We start from the raw sequence: 10,329 nt of genomic DNA on the forward strand, positions 1-10,329 counted from the left end.
GGGCGACGCCCTGTGGTCGAGATGAGTGACGACGAGATGAGCTCTGTTGGCGTCACACGATCGCTTGACTCCGACGGCACCATTTATAGTTCTGCCGCTCTACGCTAATTTACAACCTGCCGATTTATCGAATGTATACGCACGCACTTGATTAGCGTAAGCGAGAGAAGCACGGATTGTGACCCCGTCAGCGACTGCGTGTTATTCACTCGTAGTACGCACCTACGGCTATTTCAGGTGGTGCACGTTACAGAGACGACGGCATTTACCAACTCCGGCAGTGAAACGTTGCGAAACTTAAAAATATGTTCTACGTGGGCGCTCATGAAGGCGTTAGAGGGTGGCACAATTTTCACGGAGCGTTAGCTGCCAAGGGAAAAGTATTGGGCAATCTGGAGACGGTGCCACCTCACACTGCGTCTTTGTAAGCGCGAAATGTCACGGGAAAATAACTCGAGAGACGGGTACCTGAAGCACGCGTCAAATGCAACGAATAGGAGTATGCGTACGGTACAGTGGGCACAGAGCATTATTGTCTGCTGTGCTCTAAAGAACAGATTCGATTACACTGTCGGTCTCGCACTTATTTTGTTAGATGAGGTCCGAATTGGGGTTAGACAGGAAATACCTACCTACCTACCTACCTACCTACCTACCTACCTACCTACCTACCTACTGTTTTGCCACACAGGTAACAGTGAACCGGTCTATCATTTCCGCCTCGATGATATCGCGGGTCAATTCACTACTACCTCTCCTGACAAATTTTATATAAACTAAAAACTTAAATTTACGCGAGCTTTTTCTTTGCTTCGTTTTGTTCTTGTTCTGCACTGTTTTCATTTTTCTTGCATTTTCTCAGTGTTCATGAAGAAACTCTTCCCATATTTTTGCCATACTATACCTATGTTCCCGAAGGTGATCATTAAGAGGCAATCGTCTACAACATAGCATTGATTTGTGGGAAATACTATGCTAGTCAAAGCCGAAGGTGTCTTAATAATATTGACAATTTACATCATGTATTCCATTATGAAAGTAAATAAACAGACTTTTCTCTCAAGTGTCAACTGGAAAGAAGACTGGATTTTGGCAACATTGTTTTAGATATACAAATTAAAACATATTGTCAACCTGATTCTGAATGTTGTTTGGGGCCTTGTAATGTTTTTTTTACAAATAAATAAATAAATAAATATCTGTGTCGCCATTACTTCGATAATTCGGGAGAAGTCTGAGATTAAGCCAATGTTCTCTACATTGAGGATTTGGCTGTACCTGTAGAACATATTTAGCAACACGCGTTTTCTTTACTTTGTATAAAGCAATATAGTGCTTGCAATGTCAAGTGGGTAGACGTTTATAAATCTGTCACGAGAGGTCTGCACTTGACCATAGTACCTTCTTTTTTCCTTGCATCCACAAAGCCGCCTAAGCATGGTTCGATTCCGGCGTGACTGCAGCACTTTTGCAGGGATTATTGCTTATGACACATCGCGAAGTGAGCGCAATATACGTGTATTTTCGCAAATTTTGGGCTTTATTATGACATAAATAATAGAAATGAAGTTTGCAGTGAGAGACGCAGTATCAGTACACTTCCCATGCATGGCGAACTTTAGGCACATCTGTTTCTAGAAAGCCCATTCTATTTGACTCGCTGCATGTCGGGAAAGTTTCACAGGTACTTCAGCAGGTGTTTACACCAGCCTCAAGTTTCCTTAGGGCGAAGGGCGAATGCGTCTTAGTCAAACTGCTGGAAGGCTGTCGAGAACCTCGGAAGGTCAGACCAGCGTGTCATTTTCACGTGCGTCTCGGCATCGCCACTTGATCTTTAAAGCAATCATTGTCTGGGAGTTGGAGAGATCGCCACGAAGAAGGAGAAGAAAAAAACAGTGTCCGACGGTTACGATACTCCCTAATGCGAAATTTGAGCGTGGCTTCATAGGTGTTTTCATTTCGCGATATGTCCAGGCAAAGAATTTGAGACCGAAGTCACCGCGGCGACTGCCAGTGCTGTCAGCGCCTTCGCAGAGGGCACTGACGGCACTATGGGGACGCTGGCATGATGGGCGGCATCGCAGCCCGCTGCGGAAGAAGGCGTCGGCGATCGCACGAGCAGTGACACGAGCGCGTTCACGTTGTTAAGCCGAGGGACGCCGATGCCAAACCCAGAAAGCGGTGCCTAAGGGCTGCTCTCCAAAACCTTTCGCCTGAGAAAGTCGATAAACTCTGCTGCTATACAGGAAATTCGGGATTTGACTGCAGAACACATAGAGGCCGCATTTTGATGCCGGCCAATACTAAGTACTTCAAATTGAGATTTCAAATTTCTTTGAAGAACTTCCCAATCATCAATACGTTACCGATGTTTCCGTTTTTTTTTTCTTTTTTTTGGTCGTAACCTGCACACAAATATAGGAAGGTAGGCTACCTGAAAGCCGCGTATTTCAAGACGCCGTTAAAAGGCACCCGCAACACTTTTTGAAGGCCATCATTTTTTCCCTATGTTTTTCTTAGTATGTAGAAGAACTAACAGCAAAAGAAGGAAACATTCTAATTAATGCGCACAAACGCAACTTATTTTTCGCAGACATTTCCAAATATTAAGTAAATAAAATGGAATAACCCTTAACTCGAATTTTCGTCGCTACGAATGCCACATTTAACTCTCTCGTGACGCCGTAGTTGGCGCCCAATAGCTGCAGTGCTACGATGCCAAGTAAACAAAATAGGGGACATTCGAAATAACAAGCGCCATTTATCGTCTTGCAGCTAAACGCATCCACCATTTTGTGTAGGGCAGGGCAAAGCGATATTGCTAGCTGGACAGCATAGCTACACGCATAGCTGCTGCTTTCATCCATGTTCCGTGGTATCATTCAACTGCTGTTCGCTGCCATATGCGAAGCAAGTGGTTTGTGATAACACTGGAAACAAGCTGGGCTGCTCCTTTCTTTTTTTCAGCGATAGACATAAAAAAAATCTGAATAAACCAAAATCAACATGCTAAACTGTGGCCAACGCCGACGACGTTTTCCGTGTCCCTCCCTCATATCTGTTTTGTGTGACGTGTACAACAAAATCAAAAAAATTAAAGTAACTTATGAGAAGACAGCGCGATTGTCACAAAATTTGTATTAGTAATAAAAATAAAGAAGCTATTACAAGATAGCCTAAGCGTGCAGACGGAGAATTTATTAATGCCATTTTTTTAGGGAGAAGTCGGGACTGCTCACCAAAGTCCATGAAAGCAGGTTTTGCTCTGCGAGAAAAAAAGAAAAAGAAAAAAGACGGAAAAGCGGTATGGCGTTCGGCGCACACTGTCTTCACGTGTTCAGAGCAGTTCACCAACGGCAGAGACAACGACCGCGTGATCGATCCTTGTGCTGTCGCTGTGTCACAACGCAGTACGCTGTTGAATCACATGTGCGTTCGTTTTCTTTTAATTGTGTGTTTCTTCGTTTTGGGCTCTAGTAGTGAGACTACGCGTTATGCTATCGTGCGCCTCACCACGTGTTTGTAGGATTACTCATGCTATAGCGCTTTGTTTCAAGCCGGTTTGCCTACAAAGAGCGAATGGCTCAGTAGTTACCAGCGCCTGCAACAAAAAATCAGTGCGAGAAAGAGAGAGGGAAAGAGAGAGAGAGAACATGCACAACGTCCTATTCTGCGACAACGGTGACGAATGACAGAAAACAGTTCACGGAACAAAATAGCTCCCGCTCATAAACTTGCAGGTCACGTTTGTCCTCTATTTTCAGGGAACGTGCATGTGCGACCTGATCGACACATTTTCAGTTTCAACTCAGTTTCAGTTTCAGAAGCGAAAATTAAACGCGAACGGATCCAGCAACCACGTGCAGTGCTCATTAGTTGTATGTATGTAAGTTTATCAATTTAGCCGAACAGCACTACACCTCGTGTCCAAGTTACGTTAGCCAAGCCCTTTAACAAAAATATAAAAAAAAAAACGGTCCAAGATACAATTATAAGACCTCCGGCGTTTGGCGGTCAGCGTTGCGACAACCGAACCCCACAGGTCTTAGAATCGCATTTTGCACCATGGTAATTCAATTTTTTTTTCGTTACGCGCCTTGGCTAACGTTAGCTGGGACACCCTATACATTGCAGGAGCTTCAATTTTTTACATGTCCCCATTTTTGTTTGCAGACGCAATGAAAATGTGGCATTGTAATGCAATACAAGATTGTTTTATAGGTTTCAGTCGAAAATTCGAGAGCGCATGAGTAATTGTTTAGGGTACTGAGATTAGGTTCTCAGCCCACGTCGCCGAGAAAAAAGGATCCGCAAAGGTTTTGGTTTCAAAGCGGTACGCCTCTAGAAATTGTCGTCCCGGAAGATATTCAAGTACGCAAGTGAAGCGAAAAACAATAAAGACAGAAAAAAAGACACGGACAGGCAGTGGGTACCTGATATCTATTGTAACCACCGTCTGTCGCTGGTTATTGCGCTTCACTTGCAGTATGTTGCATCAGCAAGGCCGAATTTTTACCCTTCTCAAGGATGTTCAAGGGCGCAAAGACGAGCAGGTACGATACGTTGATACGTGCGGGCACATTGAAGATGGCCCTTCACTAATCGCTCTACGATGAAGGCGACTGCTTCATTTCATAGTCCTGAAGAGCCATAGAGAGACGATTGCCGATCTGCACAACGTATACAGGGCCTCCGTGGATATATGCCTCAGAGAAGACGGCGGACGTGTCCAGTGTGGGGCGATCACTGTGGATTTTGAATATCCTCTATTCAAGTGCTCTATTTCCTAGCCTGCTCAGATTGTCGATGGCGTTCTCTTAGTGCTCTCCGATCTCGGAGGCTACGGCGTTGCCTTTATGGTTGTAACAGTTTAACAGATGCGTCGTTCCCATGGTTGTAGCACCTTGCTTGTGACAAGTATGGTTGGGCAATACCTAAAGGTGTTGTAAAATTTAATGTCATATCTTGTTTTCTCGCAGTACTCGCAATACCTCACTGCCTTTCCTGTCTCTCTGTCTCTCTCTCTTTCTCCCAATATCGTACGAACCTTAATTGCACATAACAGTTTCATAGAATGATCCCGTCGCACACTTCGACGTTGGGTCTGCGGCACGAGATGCGTGAAATTGCCGCATCGCGATGCCGTTACCGGAGACACCGAACAGGAATTCTCGCGAGCGTTGCGTGCCCCCTTTTAGCGATCAACGCTGCCCCTTCTCACACATAAAACGCGCGTACAAGTACCGCATGTACACAAGTGCACCTAGCCTACAAAACGAAAGAAATCGAAACACGGAATTAATTGCCTCCTCGACAAACCGCACTGATGCGCGCCGGGGTGCCTTGGTGTCCCGCTTCAGCCATGCAATCGGCCTGAGCCAGGGGGTCCCGCGGCGTACCAGTGTGGTTTGTTGAGAATGCCATAACATCGCGCCGCGTGTGCGCGCGCGCATAAAATAATAGAATTTCATAACACTGCTACACGCGCACACTAACGCTAGTAAGACACGTACACAGAGAGGCGAACGTCACATTAAGGTCTGAATCTGCGGTATATAGTTCCCAAGGCGATATATTCAAGGGGAACAGCGCTGAAGACGAATGTCGTACTATGACTCTGTGGCTGGAAAATGTCCATATGCCATGTTCTTACTTTATTTTTTTGAGGCACAGGCACGGGCCTTAGTCTTCTTTTATACCTATACTGCCTGTTTCATTGCTTGCTCGGTTTGTATCCTATAAACCGAAACAAGGCAATCCTTCTTCTACAGTACCTTTCGCACATATTGGTGCAGCTTTGAGTCCCTTGATCTTATTAAACAAATCATGAGGTATCAGTAATATATTTGGTCTAGTCGCCAAAATTAAGTGAGATAAATAAAGTCAGAAATACTCGTACAGCACATTACTGAGGCTTGCGGGCAACGTTATCATTTCTTGAAGCACATTTTTGTAGGAGTGGTGTTGAATGTTTTGAGCTTAACAACGTTTCTAAATGTATTTTATTTTTATAATTACAGTTGGTTACGTTCCAGGGGCCGCTGTCAGTTTTGTCTATCAGGAAGCCAGTGTTGGAGAAGTTTACGTACCGTTCTGGACCATTAATTTCTTCTGGTGGCTTCTTCAAAATTACATTTCTTGTTATGTTAAAAAAACTTTTGAGCAGTAACTCAAACACAGACAGACAGACAGACAGACAGACAGACAGACAGACAGACAGACAGACAGACAGACAGACAGACAGACAGACAGACAGACAGACAGACAGACAGACAGACAGATAGATAGATAGATAGATAGATAGATAGATAGATAGATAGATAGATAGATAGATAGATAGATAGATAGATAGATAGATAGATAGATAGATAGATAGATAGATAGATAGATAGATAGATAGATAGATAGATAGATAGATGCTATTTATTGGAAGGCAGATATTTTTGCCGACGTGCATATATATGACCACTGACATACTACCGACCATACGTAGTGGAAAGAGGATTAACAGATACCGGAGGAGCAGCAGTTCTCTAACGTACATTAAAAGCTCCTGAGTCAAGGAATGCTTTTACCCGCCACCATTAATGGAATACTGTCGTTGCGGCCCAGAAAAGAACCAGTGATTTCCTGCTCGGTCCTGGACTGCCATGGTCATCGCTCCACCGCTGGGTGTCTCCGTTGCTCCATCTTGTTTACTGCAAGTGATGTCATGGCACGAAGCAACAAACTAGAGGCTTCCAACAGTGCACGCAATTTTTGTTTCATAAATTATTGACCGCTGCGAATGGCCACTGCTATTCATAATTATTTTGCAGCGTTTTGCTTTCACTTGCACGTTATTATATTACACTCAAATTTGTGATGCGTGGTAGCTGACGTTGTGTCGCCCGCCGTGGTAGCTTAGTGGATATGTAGCTTGCAGTCGCGTGTTAGACCATGACCTCGGCGGCCGCATTTCGACCAGCTTCCAAGATGTTCGTGTACTTAAATTTAGGTGCACGTTAGAGAACCGCAGGTAGTCAAAATTATTCCGAAATCCACCAATACGACGAGCCTCATAAACAAAGCGTGCTTTTGGCACATGAAACCCCAACGTTTAGTTCCTTTAACTTACAATTGGGTAAAAATATTAAGAAATTAATCAATCAGTGCTTAAAAATATATTCTGCAGACATTTATCATTCAGTAATCATTATTTGATAATATTAATTTCAGGCTTATATTTCCTGGAGTGTCCTCAAATCAAGAAGTAGTCCTTGTAGGGGTAAGACAGGCAATTGCAATATATAACGTGCACGTGCACAAACGTAGGTAGCATCTCGCTTAAAGGGAAAATACGTCTATTGCCTTCTTTTCAGGGGTATTGATTTTGTAGCATAGATGCTGTGCACGTTGCAAAGTATATGCTCACGTAAAAGCAATGCGGACGCGAATGTAATAAAGCGCGTGTCGCTTTCTCCCGATGGCCAATCATGACCGGGATAATGTATAAAGATTATATTACAGTTCCTTGCCTGTTTTTCTTTCGTCAGTGGCCCTTGCAACGCTCCACCTACGTTCTCGCCTGAGTGGGCCGTTCGTTACACTATACCGACCCATGATCACTATACAAAATTTTGATGTTCGCGTCCTCTCTTTTCGACTGCCGGTATCGCATTTCAAAGATTTCCTCGGATGGCCCCGAATTAGGGCGATTTAATTTCGCGCACGCTAACGTATTCCACTGAGTGCATAACATTAAAAGTAGCGAGCAGATAAGAATAAGTTCCTTCCGTCCTTCACTCGCCTAGTGGCCTCACGTCTTCAAATAAATAGGAGCAGGCTTCGCTACGGCTGTGCCAGCTCAAAGTTTTGCGCAAGGCGTAAATGAAAACCCCTTTCATTTTGTTCCCCGCTCAAGTTTTGCACTTCCTCTATTCCACGAGACAGCGCTCATTATGCAAAAAATAATAATAAAGAACAGAAACAACAAGAAGACAGGGACACGAAAGTACTAAAATCAATAGAGACCTTTATACGATGACTCCGCAGCTCGAAACTGCCATATTTTCTTGTTTGAAAGATTTATAAAGCAGAAGACAATACAGCATGTACGCAGTTCTTCTTTTACAATTCTTCGCTACATGAAGGACTTATGCATGCACGACAAATCACTATGAAATGCGCACGGCACGTGCATAGGTTGTTCAGAACTGTCACCATAGGTTCTCCCGCAGTTGAGGAAAATGAAGCTTTAGTGTTCCTTGATATATGAAACAATATAATCTTCTCTCTATGCCACTGAAGTCGAGACCATGTCGAATCTCATGTTACGCAAATGAAGGATGTATAAAAGAGCCTGCTCAATATGCGCATCGGGTCCCTTCAAGCAACCTTTTCTTTCTCAAGCGTTAACAGAGTACAGAGGTCGCCCACGTGCACATCCCTGACAACAGATGCGTCCGAGGCATGGAAAGATCTGCGTAGGAAGCACTGACATTAAAAGGCCCGCACAGCTCCATCAAACGCGAAATTTAAAAAAAAACTGCAAAGTTCACTGTTGGGTATTGGCTTGATCATTTCTTGAATGTCAAAGTAGCTGCCCTTCTAATGTATGGTGCTTCTCGAACGCTTGTTAGCCCACGAATAACGTGTTGACAAAGTCTATTTGTCAATTCTGTATTAGCACAAGAGCAGTAAAACTGAATAAACACGTGCGCTGACCGGACACCTTTAAGATTACATATATTGCGGAAAATATGAAGTTACAGCGGCTACGATAACGTTTGCTTTAAAGAACAGCCCTTTAAAGCAAAGCGTTTACAGTTTTGTTGAACTAAAAACTTGCGTGACCATACCTAATGCCATAATGCTGACAGGTTACAAATGCGAGTTGTCTGAGCAATTGCGCCGTTGCACTTTTTTCGTACACTTGACTGAGATTTTGCTGACTCGCTCGCGTTCGTAGTTTGGCATAGAAGGACTTTGCGAGCGATGGTTTTCACCTTAGGAAACCTTTGTGCATTGACTACCATCTCTTGTTGACGGACCATGGTCTTCCGAGCAAGCGCGCATGACAGTCGTCACATGATGGACAATGGAGAGTCTGTGTTGAAGCTTTGAGTGCCTTTCTAAAAACAAGGACACATTACTTAAGGTTCTTTTTTTCTTTCTTAGACACCCGGCTCATTTGTTAGGAGCACAAGCACCAAAGTTGCAAATTTGGTGCTGTGAAGATCTTGTTGCTCCATTTTCAAACTGCAGTTGATGGGTATGTTGGGGCTCCCAAAAAGAGTATGAGCAGTGAGCTTCGGAGGAAAAGTTTTTTTTAAATAAAAAATAGTTTTACGCTACAGCTTGTTTCTGCAGTGAAACCATGGCTGTTATAATTAGCAGTTCTAATGCAGTGCTATTATTTCAGAATGAACATTAGTGCACCATGTGGAGCTCCGCCGACGTAACGACTGGCATCGGTGTTCCTTGAAGGGTTGGTGATAGGAAAGGAGTAGAATTGAGAGAAAAATAATGCTTACATTATGCTGGTCCAAAAAAACAGAACTACCTCAATGAACAATTCCTGAGTGTATAATTAGAAGACTTCCATTGCATTTTTGCGAGAAGTTGTATGAAAAGAAGACGTAGCAAAGCTGTATTTATTGTTTGCTTTTTGGGTACTTGCGGAAGGCATTTGTATCAAACATAAAAAAGCAGCAGAATATACTCGCACTCCTGTTTGCAGCATTTCCCACGTCGCATGCGCTTGTTGTGAATGGCCTCTGCTTCCAAAGGCAGTGAGCGCGACGACCGTGGCATGAAGAACCCATTCGGCGTAATACCTTGTCATAGTTCACGGCAAAGCACAGAAACATCTGGACAAAAAAAGAATATAAATAAAGACACACAACGTGAAAGCACGACAGCGACGCGTCTATACGGCCTGTCTCGAAATGAATTCTTGCCCCCTTGCTAGTTCGGTGAAGCTCAACGAAAAGGTAAAAAGGCAGACCTCCTCAACCAGTATAGATTTCTCGGGCCCAGCCAATTGTTAGCATATGAGGTTTAGAACCATCCTCATAAATGATTTGGTCATAAAGTATCCACATGCAAAGTATCTACATTAAGGATCAACTAATGTATCTCCTAATGACGTAAACAAGTGCACTTAGAAAAAAGGCGAATTGGTCGAGTTGTAATTGGTTCATTATTTCTACAGAACTTAGGACGAAGGCTAAGAAAGGCACGGGAGCGAGAGGACGGCTCGAAGTGCTGTCCTTTCTGTGCTTCTCCTACAGACCTCGTCCCTTTTGATCTAGAGATTACGAGTCCTTGCGTGCTGTTCTTAGCCGG

General features: G+C 43.7%; 1 long non-coding RNA gene across 1 annotated transcript in view; it reads right to left on the minus strand.

The window, feature by feature from the left end:
• The window catches only part of LOC140216732 (uncharacterized), a 21,034-nt gene extending 12,993 nt beyond the window's left edge, over window positions 1–8,041 (minus strand). Inside the window, exons 1-2 of the long non-coding RNA XR_011893402.1 lie at window positions 8,014–8,041; window positions 6,576–6,698 (exon numbers count right to left, since the gene is read on the minus strand). This is a non-coding gene — a long non-coding RNA (uncharacterized lncRNA). The remainder of the gene's footprint in view (window positions 1–6,575; window positions 6,699–8,013) is intronic.
• Window positions 8,042–10,329: the final 2,288 nt, after the last annotated feature.

This window comes from Dermacentor andersoni, chromosome 3 (genome assembly GCF_023375885.2).
Source record: "Dermacentor andersoni chromosome 3, qqDerAnde1_hic_scaffold, whole genome shotgun sequence".
Taxonomy (NCBI): domain Eukaryota; kingdom Metazoa; phylum Arthropoda; class Arachnida; order Ixodida; family Ixodidae; genus Dermacentor; species Dermacentor andersoni.